This window comes from Anser brachyrhynchus (genome assembly GCF_964034855.1).
Source record: "Anser brachyrhynchus genome assembly, chromosome: 7".
NCBI classification, from domain to species: Eukaryota; Metazoa; Chordata; class Aves; order Anseriformes; family Anatidae; genus Anser; species Anser brachyrhynchus.
In genome coordinates, this window is record NC_137701.1 from 36,752,551 (window position 1) to 36,767,529 (window position 14,979).

Consider the following 14,979-nt stretch of genomic DNA (forward strand, 5'->3'; position numbering starts at 1 on the left):
GGGAAGAGGAAAAAAAGACACCACCTTTGCTTGTGGCTGAGTTACTCACTGTGGGATCATTTCCATCAGAAGGCTATGAGGACAGCACGCTTCAGACCCATATAACATGGTGCTCCACCAGCACCTGCCAATCCACCAGCAGCTAAATGAAGAAACAACCACCACCTGGAGGAAAACAAGGTCCCCGCTACATTTCCTGAGTGAAGAGCACCTGCTAGCCCTCGCCGAGAAGATAAAAGGTCTGTGCTGCAAGGTGAGGCAGGAGCTGCAAACAAATGACAGGCCTTCCAGCAGGAAGGGCTCCTGGCTGGTGAACTGCTCAACTTCTGTCTCCTCCAAGATCAAAGTCTCCTCTGCACTGTCAGATGCCCTGGCAGAAGGGAAGGGCAGGGACCACAGTGGCAGCCAGACTTCAGCCAAGCGTTTTCAAACATTCAGTAAGGTGAGCGTGAGATCAGATTTGACGAGTACATGAAGGCTTTATTCTGTACCACAGCATTCACACATCTAGTTTGTGTCATATCCAGCCTTCACCGAAGAAACACCTCAAGGCATTTCATGACTGTGTTGACATTTCAATTATGCTGCATTTAAATAGATTTGCTTGTGCTGAGTCTTATTTCTTGCTAAAATATTTCCCATTCTAAATATAGATTTATGGTGTTATTTATTAAGTCAAATTCTGACAGGAAACATGCTAAGGAAGCAGCAAAGCCGAGCGTCACAGTATTTGCCTCCTCCTTTTTAAAATTCTTTCTCTCTCCTTGTTTCATCTGCCTCACGACTTGAGGCTCTGCACGCAGAGTACTGCGGTGAGAAAACCAGAGCTCTGTAAGGGATCATCAAACTGGGGATGGTGTGCAGAAAGGAGAAAGAAGTTTTTCTTTTTTTTTTTTCTGCTGCCTCCTCAAGTGAGCTCTGAAGTGAGCAGGAGACCAGTCTGCCCACTGGGATGGCCCCCAAAAGGTGCAGGCTAACTTTAGAAATCCGTAAACGGTTTAGAAATGAAAGTCTGTAACTCTTGGAGCCGTTCAGCCAACCAGTACTTTTTCCTCAAATTTCCTCAAAGGTTATAGGGAGCACTAGCATTGAAGAACTGGGAGACAAAAAATCGCATCCATAATTTAGCAGCCTCACTGTAATGACCAGCTTCTCTACAAGCCATGAAAATGTCAAAGCCTTTGCTAGTGGAGTTTGCAGAGCTCTGTTAAACAGTTTTTTACACAGCAACCCCTTAGGAACCTGCAGGTTCCCACGATAAGTACCAGATTTACAATATTTGAAGAAAGAAGAAAAACTAAGAGTTGGTTATGTTTCATACATTTCTCCCCTTCTCCCCACTCATGGCTAAAGAAAGTAAACGGTGGCTAATTCCAACCTCTCTGGATATGAGGGCTTGCATTCAACATTTTTGTAGTTCTGGCTGGGCAGTTCTATTGCTTTAGGTGATCTGTGAGTAACGAACATGAAGGTGCCTGAATATTTTCCTACACGTCTTTTAGAGATTTGTACTTACTGCTGTTTATCCAAAGAAAGTAATGGCTCTGAATCCTGTTGAAAAATGTCCCACAGCACTGGCAAACTTTTTACTGAATCTGGTTTTATGAGGACGAATAAAACAAGCGTGCATAACTATTCAGCAATATATACTACTCACTTTTTTAATGCGCCTAGAAATATTTGAGGGAATGTGAAGGTGATCTCTTGAGAATATATCCAATACCCACTGTTACCCTTAAAATCCCATGCTGAAACTTCATTGCCAAAAATAGCCTCCTAAAGGTGACACTCATATGAAAGATGTCACAAGTTGCAGCAAGAGCTGCATGAATATATATATATAAGCCATATTTACAGTGCTGCTGCAACTTGCACATTTATTTCAGTATTCCCCTTCCTATGTGACATTCCTTCTGGTATTTTACGTGAAGATTTTTGTTTTGGGGAATATTTTTAACTACATGCAATTATGCATGTGGCTTGCTTGCTTAAGAATCTCATTATTATGGGAATGTGAAATGTATCCACAAAAATGTTTTTGAATTAAAAAAAAAATAAACCTGGAAATCAAAATGAGCAAGAGACAGGTGTTTTAAACATTCTCTAAAACCAAATTTTACAAGGCAAAGAAAGCAAATATTCCAACCCAAAATATCATTTAATGAAAGAATTCCCCACATAGCCCCATATGAAGCAGGTAACAAACAGATGTCAGCACATCTGCTCATGCATAGGCTTTCACCTGTATGTACTTTTTACAGGTCAACAGTCAGTACAAATAATTACACATAGCCTTATGCACATATGTCTTTGGATGATCGGTGGAGAAATAATTTCTCACCAGTTGCCTGCCTTCCCCCAAACCATTCAAGCACTGGCTGCAACACAGGAGACAGTGAAAGCAGATGAGAATGAACCCTTTTGGAAATTCCCTGGAGTCTGACTGTGCTCAGCAAGGCTTGGCTGTTTCTGCACAGGCTCTGCCCAGCCCTGACCCAGCTGGTCCAGCTGAGCAGAGCACAGCAGCTCAGGGCAGCACCAAACCTGTCACAAGATCCTACTGCAGCATCTCCCCCAAACAGGCTTCTCACTAAAAGGACCATGTGCTGCTGCACTGACTTGTGTGTTTCGTAGCACAGCTGAGGCTCCAGACCCGATTCGGATTTTGGGATAGCAGTAAAGAAGTAAAATCCAATAGAATATTGGAACAGAGAAAGAAAGTTGTTATTCAGGTGACGTAAAGGCTGTTGTGTCACCTGGATGTGATACTAACTTCAGGTCATATTGTCAACCACAGTGAATAGCTTCTTTTATTTTATATTTTATTTCACTCCCATTTCCTCTACAGTAGGCAATTCAGCTACAAGATGCAGATGAGATGCAGGATACTAGCTACTGGTATAAGAAATATTTCCACAGCTTTATTGCAATGCTTTGGACTCACTTCACATACATGGCCATTACAGTCAAAAACCAAACCAAAACAAACCAAAACAAAAAACTACGAGATCAATAATAAAGGAGTTCAGTAAATAAAGTAACACCTGGGGGATGTGATGTTGGTACTCTGTCCCAAAATAGTTGGAGGAGCACTTCCCCATGCATAGTTTTACTGAAGGATAGGTAAAGGACTCACAATGCCTGGGCCCCCACCACTTTAGTAAAGAAGCACGTGTTCCTGCAGTTGTGTCTTTGGAGACCTCTTGTGTAATAAGCATAGCAAGCTGCAACTTGATGATAGCTACACCGGCATGAAAGCTGGAGTTGTGAAGAATTACACCCCTACTACCATTATTTACTATGTTATCCTGACCCACTTGGTTCACAAGAGAGGAAACTTTGGTTGACCCCTAGAATTCACTCTAATTATTAATTATAATGTGTAATTGTAATGATATTGGTGCCTTGGAGTAAGGATAACATGGATAGAGAAGATGATTTCCTTGTGAGAACCAAGCGCAAGATCAAGCTGAGCTGTGCCCAAATTCAGAATGGCAAATACAGATCTTTACTTCAATACAAATGAGAACAAAACTCGTGGGATTATCCTCCGATGTAAGGACTGCTAACAGGGCTCCCTATTAGAATTATACCGGCAAAATCCAGCAACGTGTCAACCAGTGAAAATCCACTTGTTCTGCAGACCCAGGCTGCCTACCAAGTTTAACTATCAAAAAAAAAACAACAAAAAAAACCAACTACATCCAAAACTCAATCCAAATGTTCGTATGGAGAACTTTTAAGGGACCAATATTATTTTACTCACTTTTTACAATGTATAATGTTCTCTGAAGTGCCTTTATTAGCTCATTCAGGGTTTTAATAAATTGAGAGACCATCCAGGATCAGAGACTTACTTTCTTTCAAGCGGTACCTCCAAAACCCTTTCCAATGTTCAGAAGTTCAAACCAAATGCTGACTACCACAGTGTGCTCTTCCTGACCTGAATATTTCAATTTCAGAGCTTCCTAATGAAAATCTCCCATCAAACACTTTTTTTATTGACAATGGTCTGCTCTTCAGAACAAAGAGAACTACACCTCGAGAATAAGAAATGTGTACCTGCAACCCTCCATGTTTTATTGACTACAAAAGTTCTCTGACTTCACGGTTTCTCCACACACACACACAAAAAAATGACAGAAAAAGCTGTGCCATTAAAATCAGACGGGAATCAAGACTGCCCTAAGAGCCCATTATTGCTGCTAATGAGGCTGATACCGCTGCGTCGAGTTGCTCTTTTGCTACTGCTGCTCCACAATGCAGTCAGCCTGATGAACTCGGATCTGCATTGTCAAACACCAAGAACACAGCGCAGGAAGGTCGCGAAGTCCAGGTAGCATTATGCACATTGGTAAAAGAAGAAGGAAGATTGTTTGGAAAATAGGAAATATGCAAATCTGTCCATTTCATTAGCAAAATGTATCTCAAACTTCGGAGACCCACTACAAAAAAATATGTATATATATATATAATAATATGTATATTATATATATATAATAATAATGCTTCTGTGCTCCAGCCGGGTATCTGCAGTATGGGATTACTTCCCTCAGCCAGTGCAATGTAACAGGAGGATGACTTAAAGGAGCCTTCGGAGCGAAGTGTCACCGCGTTCCGTAAGAAACCTGAGATATGGCACACATGCGGATCCACATCCACACAATTTGTGCAGCCTCCACCTTGGCATAAAACCGTGCACTTTAAAATATGACAATCATAACTTCCCATTTTCAGATGGTACCATTTGTTACAGGATGGTTGTCTGCCATGTATTTTATCTCCTACATATGAAAAATTTATAGATGCTCCTGAAGATGTTCCTGAAAAAAAAAATCGAGGAACTCACTATCAACTTTCTGTATAAAGCAGCTCTCATAAAAATTTCTTCTCCTTGGTACTAACGCATCAGTGCTCGGTGTTGGATAGCAGGGCTCCCAGTAACAGCAAATGGCCAACTTGACTCTTAAACAAGCTGCACTTAGGAAACTAACTAAAGGGGGCATAATCATATGGGAAAGGCTATAGCGAGGTTATTTTCTTGCTTTTGTTGATACCGTAGGACAGAAGGCACAACAGCCTGAGTGTCACTGCGTCAGGCAGGTCAGTGGACTCACATAATGAACTACTGGGCCATATGGACTATTAAAATATGGCTATTTACATCCAAACTGTAATTCAAAACTGAAAAATATCCAGAAATATATGAAGTCCATATTTTAGATACCGATGTCTCCTAGACTTTCAGCAATCACTTCAGCTTTGGTAATCCGCAATCACATGGACACATGCTGTCTGCATTGATAAGGAAGCATTTGTTAGCTATGTTTACCATTTTATTTCATATATACATTAGTAAATTTAAGTTCATATGAAATTATTCATATGAAATTATTTAATTGCATTCTTCGAAATTGGAGACAGCAAATATAAAAGGTAGAAATTGATAAAAAGCTGTGGAGAAGCAACTAAAAACTGAAAAAAAATGAATAGTAGAACACCAAAAGTCCCAAGTTGAGAGACCTGATAAGATGACAATTACAGCTGAAAAATAAAAAGCTAATGTATTTTCATGATCTCCCATCTCTTACAAGAATGACTATATCCCTAGATAAAATCTTTTTTTTTTTTTCCCCTTTAATGAAATGACATTCAAAAAGCCCTTCAAGAAGAACAACTAGCAGCCACTACAATATTCTTCTTTAGATTTTTAAAAAGAGAGAAGATGACCTGATTGAAAAATGCTGGTCAGCAACAATAGCTTTGTCCCATCCTTTTTTTTTTTTTTTTTTTCCAGAGGAGAGAAGTGCTCCCTGACTGAGAAAAGAGTGGGCAGAAAGCATGTTCTCCTAATCACTCTCAGGTAACAGGCCCCAGCTGAGCTCTACCAGGCAACAAGCTTTCTATTTTCTTTCAAAGAAAGGGAAGGAGACCTCATTTAGAAAATTTAAAAGTTGGATGATTTTTTTTTTTTTTTCTCCCTCGTGAATAGAAAAGGCTGCAAAATTGGCTGACTAATGCTGCAGAAGCTCTTCAGAGCCATATTGGTTTCATTGTGCAACAGCATGAGAACCCAGTCCCTCTCACCCAGGAAACAAACACGTGGGGATAGCTATGGGCTCCTGGGCTCAAAACGGCCAGTTTTGCTAATTCTACAGTGAATATTAAGAAACCTGTATTCTGATCTGTTTAAAGCTATTTGCAATGAACCACCGAAGTATTTCAGAAGAGCTGAGAGACGCGGTTCAATCCTTATGTTAAATAACGGAATCTGCCAAAAAAAAAAAAAAAAAGGAAAGAAATAATTTGGGTTAGTTTGATTTGACCATGACAAGCAATGACAGAACACAGAGCCTGGGGTTAATTTGAGTTTCATAATGTAATGAATGGAGCCTGTCAGTCAGAGAGAAAATGCGTTAATAAAATGAAATCAGGTACAAGTGGGGATTAGAATTCCTCTCTCTGCATGGGACTACAGTGGCAAAAGGCTATTGTGCAGAATATTAAAACTAAAAGATGCTGATAAAACAGCTTAGCATGTTTAGTAGCTGGTGCACAAACACGATAATCATTTCCACGCTGAGCACAGAATCAATACAGCGAATTACTTGCAAATGCCTCACAGAGTGTTTTCAATGTCACCAAGAAAAGTTCTCTCTCAAAGCTCGGAGCCTTTCTCTCTTGCCAATACATCTCCCACTCACTTCCCACTGCAATACTTCTTTCTAGCTCCGAACGTCTTCTGTCTTGTTTTTTGACACCCTGCTCTGCACAACTTCTTTAAGTTTCATCAGCCCTGTTCCCTCTCCATCCTCACACACTGTCTCTGAACACTAGGGGGACCAACAGAGTCATTTTTTTTTTTTTTTCTTAGGCTGCTCCGTCAAAAAAAGAAAAGCCTTGTTCGGAAGACTTTCTAATTATCGTAGTATCAACCAGCTTTTTTTCCCCACCTCCAACTTAACCAGAAAAAAACCTGCGGCCAGTTTCTATCTCCTCTCATTCCAGCTCTGTAATTTAGTAAGTCTTTCATAAATTTGTTTCCAGTAAATAATTTATTTTCTTTTTTGTTTTGACCTTTAGTGTTGCAGTTACTGGCATAACTTCTAGGTCTTATAGTTATTTTGACTTTCTCTGAATCTTTTCTTGTCGAGACTTTTTTGGTACCATGTCTTCTGAGTTTTTAAAGAACTTCTCTTACACCTTTTCATGCATCTTTTTTCTTGAAACTGAACGTGCTGCACTCAACAACCTATAAACTCAGTGTTTTGTGCAACCCAAAGTAAACAGTTTCAAAAAATGTCATTACAAACAAATAAGAACTGTAATAATTGCAGGAAGAATCTGCATTTAGTTTTGATGCGAACTAGACCAATGAAGAAGCGATGTGGTAAGGATTTCTACAAAAGTTTTAGAAGTATAAAACCCACTCAAGGAGGAAAAAATAACAAAATTAGGTATCAGAACAGAACAAAAAACTGAGTGGAAAACACCACTGAATCTCTTTCTTTATATATGTTTTAAAATGCCAGTAGAGATAACAAACCAGAGTGAATGATATCAGACTCAGTAATATCTCACACTGAAGGCATACAAAGAGCTGGAAAGGCCTAGAGGATTTCTAGGACTCAGAAACCGATGGATTCAGAACAGAAGAAAGTGAACGAAAAAGGCTTTACTTTCCACTGTTCTTTTCAGTATCATGAATTATGTTCTGCTGTCTGCTGTGCATGCCCTTTCCTTTAACATGCTCTGCTTTTTCATGATAAACTGCTGTGGGCAATAACCTATGTATGCTTTTCCCTACAACCCAATTTTCATTTAGTTCAAAATCTGTTTCTGTGTAAACAGTGAGACTTCGAAAATGTGCTCTTAGGCTTGAAGTCACCAGGGCATCCAAACACCCGGCAGCCTCCAACCACTGCCTTACCAAGCTTCATCTACTCGATGCTGGGTATGTTGTACGGATATGCCTACCTAATTACACATACTCCAAGCGTAAAACATTTATTCTTGATAAAAGCAATGTTTTATATTAAAATTGTATGATTAGATTGAACCCCTGAGTCTTTGGTGCTAAAACGTTTAAGAAGGGTGTTGTGGCGCCTGGCCATGGACAGGTGCAGTCACCTTTTGCTTACATCAAATGCTTTGCTAGCACCACTGCCGTAATCCATATTTCATCTCTAAAGAAAGAAACAAAACCCCACACCTCTTCCATACTATGTTTTGATAATTAATTGCCACCTCTAAACTTTTCTTTGCTACAACTTATTCCTTAACTACAGAAAAGCAAACAAACAAACAAATACACAAAACCAAACCAAAGCAAGCAAAAAACAACCACCACCAACAAAAAGCAACATATAGTATCAGCATGGAAGATTAAAATTTCTTTTTAAAAATTTAAATATCCTCCCTGGCAAAATCTAAGTGTCCTGGAAAGTCCTTTTAAGAGTTCTGTGAAACTCCTTTCACATAACCATGTCTCTTAACTTTTTCAGGATTTATGGTCTTCTACATCTTTACTTAACTGAATCATGCTATAACAATATATAATATATATGTATATATATATAATATATATATATTTTTTTCAGGGGGAGTACCAAAGAAAATCAGGAAAAAAACAACACAGAACACCAATCTAAGAACCACAGTGATTGCAGAAATAATTTTGGACTCTACAGAAGTCCAAATTCTTTGGGCTGTGGAGGTACCTTCACTCAGCAAATAGCTGGCACAGGAGACAATCGATGCCTACCATTACTTCACTTAGTTGCTATTGCGCTCTGTGCAGTCAAGCAGATGCGTGAGCACTGCTCATCTCCTCCAGAGCAAAGCCAGCTGGTGTGGCACGGTGGCATCTCATGCCACCAGAGCTTTCACCTCTGCCTATGGCCACGTATTAAAAAACTGCAGTTAAAACCGTTCCTCGCATACAAAACAGCCTGAGCACGTATGCTGGGTCATATGCTCATAATCTCACACTTTTTGAACTTCCAAACTTTTCTTAGTTTGCCCTTTGCTTGTTTAAACATGATTCATTGAAATCTATCTAGCGTCACACTAAAATAGCTATCCCACACCACAGAATAATAATTATTTTTGAAGATACAATAGTGGTCCTGGCACAGGAAGAGAAATGAACCAAGAGACTGTTCTCTGGGGAGATCTAGCACACAATTTGATGTGTAGTGTGAAAACTATCATTTCAGTGACTCAAATCTTCAGACACCTACCATGCAAATTTATTCTTAAATTGGTGTTAATTATTGGTATAAATTTACTTCTCTGCAGCTCCGTAAAATTGAGTTTTTAAATAAGAATTAGAAAAAGTATGATTTCACAGCCACCACCTTCCTTCTCTTAAGATATTTGTGGGCTCTTGAGCTTTCACTGTAATACCAGAGACTTGAAGGTTCTGGATTATAAACTGTCTCATGAGGCAAGGCAGGTAGCTCACATTTTTTCCAAAACGGCTGTAATTTCAGTATTACATGATGAGATTAGGATTGACTGCAATATGTTTTTTTCTTTTCTACCAGAAGAATGGCCTCCTCTTCACTGCTGGAACAGAAAAATGGCATTCACTGTCTAGCTGAGGGTGTCAGCTGGAATAGTTATAACCCTAAAAACCAGAGGAGCTGGACAAGCTGATAGCAAATGTGTGGATGAAAGAGGTTGAGGCAGAGATGGATTAGGACAGGGAGGAGGAGAAATTTACAGGATAGAAAGGATATTCTGACTGAATAGTCAGAAGAAAATGCATCTGGTAAAGGGTGTATTTTGTCTGTACAGTTAATGGATGTGTTTGTACCCTACGGTGTAGTAGATACTTGCCAGAGTGTCTCACGATGACATGAGAATGTCATAAAGAACATCAAGAATCCTCATGGGAATCTCCATCCCTACAATTTTCATATTTGGGACAGTAGAAATGTTCTATATGACAGCTTTGGTCCTCTGGGAGCTGTGCAAAAAGAAAACCTTGAGAGAGCAGCAAATTGGCACGGACAGGAGCTGGTGCTGAGCCCACCTGCAAAGCCACAGAAGTTGCACAATGCAAATTACACGAAGACCAACAACTCCTGCAGAGTGGCTCTTTGCTTCGTCTTGGTGATGATTGTCACTCATCCTGATGAGAACTGTTATGCTCCTCATTGCAAGCTGTTATTGTTTTTTCCCTGTGTATTTCAGGCATGCTGAATGCCAAGTCTTTTCCTGCCTAGCTGCTATCCTAAGGATAGCATCCTAACTTTATGTTTCCTTCCTGCCCATTTCATCGTTCCTTCATTATGCACTTGGCTCTAGCCTAGTTTCATGCCCTGTTTTTCTAACCACTTGGTCAGCTTTGATTAGGTGCCTTTTATGCAGGGTAAGATTTCTTGAAATATGAGCATTGGTATCTCACATTCGATACAGAAAATACTGGAACAAACAAAAATATCTGCCCTACCCAAGAAGTAGCAGGTAGCCCTGTATATTGGCCACATCTATTATTAGCAAGTTATTCAAAATGTGTGTTTTGATCCAGGGAAGAAGGAAAGAGCTCCTTTCAAGTTTAATTTTGAAACACTACATTAGCGGAGAATAAAACCAGGAGTTATATTTCCAGACTATTTAATCCTTTTCCCAGAATTTCAACGATTTGGAAATGAGTTTGTAGGATTTAAGAGCAGCAAATCAAAAAGTTGTCTACTGCACAGTCCTGATGCTATGTCCACGCATTAGTTCTACCAGCAGCCCTCAAGACAGCGGATCAGGATGTGCTGTCGACATGTCCACAGGAATCAGACACAAGGGATTGCAGGGTCACGCTCCAAGACTTGTCTGGGCAACAGGGAACACATCATACATATGAAGTGAAGAATTTATTGTTAGTCCAATTCTTCTTTATTGAATAATACCCCAGTAGTCCAAAATATATAATTAACAAAGAAAAGACTCAGTAATAACAGCATACTTCAAAGCTAAGCTAGGTCAGGCGATACTTGCTTGCCCACTGGGCAATAGCTAAAATGAGCTGCAGCAGCTCGAGTGCAGGCAAGCTGAGACCTGGCTTTTACTGGGAAAAGCTGCTGCCTAGAAAGGTTGTTCTTTGCCAGAGGATTCCAAAGCAAGAAGGATAAATCACTAAATGCTGTAAATGATCATTAGATTTTTGATTGGATATTTAATCTAGATAGCTTAATAAATAAATAAATAAATAAATAATAATAATAATTATATTAAAAAAAAAGAAGCATTCTTTAAAACTCTGCTACTCTGCTATCTTAGAACTTTATTTAACATTCCTCTTGCATTTTTCCTTGTGGTAAAATATTTTTTTTTTCTGCTAGTACTACTAGAAGAAGTATCTTCTAATAAGGCAATATTCTTGTTTGACATTCAATAATTAATAAAATGTGTGATATGCTGGTCACATAGCTTAAGCTCCTCAAGTTCAGGTCTCAGGTACTATGGTGGTGAGTGTAGGAACCTCAACAGCACAAAATATATTTTCCTACAAAAGAATATTATAACTTCTTATCCGCATTTAACTTTGTACTTAGATGCCAAAGAGCACTTTCAAAAATTAATTCTGTAGAGTAAATGTTTTAAAATGTGTAATGTGTACTACCTTGTGATTGCTCAACATAAATATAACCTTATTATACAAATTATTATTTGTTGCAAGTAACTGAGGGCAGAATTCCCTATAACTGTAATTTGCCCATTTTTTGGCGATTCACGAACCAACGTAAAATATAGTTCAATTTCTCTTACTGACTCACATTCAAAATATAGCAGAAATGTGCCCCTATGAAAAAAGTCAGCAAGTATTTTTCCTTGATGGTATGTTAATGCAGGGAGGGGGCAGATTTGACATGTATCAGATTCCACTCTTACAGATTTGGATTTCACAACAAACTCTCTTTTCAAGTTGGTACTATCTGTTGACGCTTATTGGATCTACCAATAATTAAAATACTGAAGTGGTAATTAACAAAGGTGCTGTTAATGAAATGTAAATATTCTAGTGGCTTAGTAATAACAAGAATGACTTTCAGATTCCTTTGGATCATGCTTAACAGCACTACACAGAACAGAGCTGCACTTCAAAATTGCCCTTCCACTTGTCCACACATCTAATACTAGCCGAATCAGTAGCTAACATCTAGTGAGAAAACATAATTTCTCTTTCTCTTGTTTTTGCTTTTTAAAGTGTTGCCTGCATTCAAAGTTCCTTTCTAATTTGGTGCCTGGACCCTGGAAACTGAGAACTTGGGCCCAAACCCAGAAGGGTTCTACATTCATCAATAAAGATGAATGTAAGTACCAGAGGAAGAAACACAATCAGAAGACAACCTAGTAGGAAAGGAGACAAGGAGACAAGGAGACAAAGGCCTCTTTTCTTCTTTCTTCCCATTCACACAAAACAAACCACTGTGACATAAAAAGAAATAGTAACAACAAAGAAAGGTGCTTATTGCTTCTGAGTAACGAGACTATCTAAATTTGAGACAAATGTACTGGATTTTAATTTCATTTCACCGTACTGAAAAGAGGACAGCCTAATAACGCTCTTTAGTGAGGCTTCATCTTATATTAAAAATCTAACAAACACAAGACTTGCAAAAGACTTGCAACACCTGTTGTTCTTTGGCACATAATGAGTAGTAGGCTGAAGAAACGAGGTTTTCAGGTGAAACCACTCTTGGTTGTTCAATTTACCAACCACAAAACTTCCTGCCCATATTTTACTATCTAAAGGTTTTCTGTTTGTTTGTTTGTTTTTTTAACACCATTAATGGTTATTTCATTTTCAAAGGGAAATAGCTCATCAAAACTGTACTATAGGGAGCAATCCTGAACTCAAAGAGGGATAGCTAAGAGATATAAATATTTAATCTCTAATTTCTTAGATTCATTGACAAATAACTCTTTGAGTCTATCACAGTAATTGTTAAAAGAGTGCTTTATAAATGAGGAATAGACTGTTCTGTAGCACTGTGCACATAATATAACAGTCAAAGTTTCTCCACTCTTTATTAACTTAGATCAAAACCTAGAAATTATCTTGTGCTTAGGAAAGAGAACCACAGGACCACACACTACTTGCTCAGAACTGGTCATTAGTACCTTGAGAGAATAAATATTTACCTCTGTACTAGTTTTGGCAGATTAATGGATGAAGAAATTGAATATTTGATCAATTTCACTTTTACTGAATATTCGTTCTGCATTTTGTACAACTCTGCGGAAGATACACACAATCAAAATTCACACTGGAGTTCTACTGAGTGTGCCTAATTGATAATATTGGCTAATTAAATGCAGCTTGTGTGCATATTAATTTGCCATTTTTATTTTGCCACTCTGAAATTCCATCAAGCTTCAAGTAATAAAGAATGCAAACGGCAATATATAGCCATCCCTGCTGCTGAGTACACATCCGGAGTTTCAAAGCACAGGAGCTACTACTTCTAAGAAAAAAGCCACGTTTTGACTCACTTGGAATATGAAAGACAATCTCGAACAAGCCAGGCTTTTCTGAACTTATAAAGGTAAAAGACGTGGTTTACTTCAAAAAGACTGCAATTTGAAATTTCTTAGATTGATATACATATCACCATAAATTAAAATCCTTACAGATCTGTTTTAATGTACAATATCAACTTAAAATTTCCTTCTCATACATAATCCACGAAAAAAATATAATGCACAGTTTTTTACTACCATTTAGTGATGGGTGCTTTTAGGATTGATCTAGCTGAAATCAAAATCTTCTGTGAATTTGCCCTCGGAAGTCTGTTCCTATTTGATTTTTACTCTAACTTTGTATGTCATGAAATTTAGACAAGCTTCCAATCTTTTTTAAAGGCAATGGAAAGAAGTGATGCTTTTGTGCATTTGTCCTCACAATGCATGAACAGATGTTATTGATATGAGGCCTCCTATGCACACAAGAACTGAAGAGGGCCCTATCTATATTGCTGTAATTGTCAGAATCACTTTAATTTTGCAGCCACTTTCATCGCTCTGATTGCCTAAGTTTCCACTGGGTAAAAATAAAACATTGACTCTTTCAAAAACTCATGCTTATTCAGTATCAGGATCATCTCACACTGTCTTAAAGGAAACCAGGATAAAAAAGACTAGAAAGAGATGACTCTTGGGTTCAGAGCAGTAGCAGGACTCCCACCAGTGCTGTACATATGTCCAACCACCAGCATATTCCGAAGCTGGGATTACATTACTCACATGAGTGGCTGGCACATTTGACAGTACATGAGGGAAAAGAGTTGTAGGGTGAGCAAGGGGAGACTGGCTTTTTACTACTTTTTTTTTTTTTCTTCGAATTATCTTTATATTTCAGAAGGATATTTTCTGTGCAATTTGAAATCCAAATGGAAAGTCTTTGGCATTGCTTTCAAAACTCACTTAAACTATTTAATTCAATAAAGTTCTTTATCTGAATTCATGGAGAAACGGTTTTGACAACTAGTAATAAAACCTGGATGTTTCAGAATGCTGTGTTAATAAGACTTGAATTTGATGGAATAATTTCTCTGACCTCTTCGTAAATCTTGTACATTACAGAGATGTCATTAGCAGCATTCAGTAAAAGTAAATGTGCTTGCTGAAGAAAGGAACTAATGTGGATACATTGACATTTATTAGTACCTCATTGTATTGTTATTTTACACTTTTGTTTTGAAATTGTAAGAGAATTCAGGTCACTGATAAAAACCATTATTCATTCCCAAAGGATTTTTGTAATGTAACTTCGGTGAACATATGTTGCTATCTATTGCATACTCCAGATGTATGCCAGCAAATAAGGTCAAATTTATAGCCTTCAGGAGTAATTAGTAAGTGGAAAATCAAAATGAAGAAACTGTGCACCGGCAATTCTAGATAATTGTAGGAAGACTTTCAGTATTGTTAAGAATCTCAGAGAACATAGCAAAATATATGACTTTGTCAAAACAG

The 14,979-nt window shown here is 38.3% G+C and overlaps 1 protein-coding gene across 8 annotated transcripts in view; it reads right to left on the bottom strand.

Annotated features, from left to right (window-relative positions):
* The window catches only part of LRP1B (LDL receptor related protein 1B), a 553,237-nt gene that overhangs the window by 347,449 nt on the left and 190,809 nt on the right, over positions 1 to 14,979 (bottom strand). Inside the window, exon 1 of one of the 8 annotated variants that reach the window (XM_080600675.1) lies at positions 50 to 152. The exons of 6 other annotated variants lie outside the window; for them this stretch is intronic. The gene's annotated coding sequence lies outside the window, so the exon portion shown is untranslated. Of the gene's footprint in view, positions 1 to 49; positions 153 to 14,979 lie in introns of those variants that run through there. One more of the 8 variants, XM_080600676.1, reaches the window with a different exon arrangement.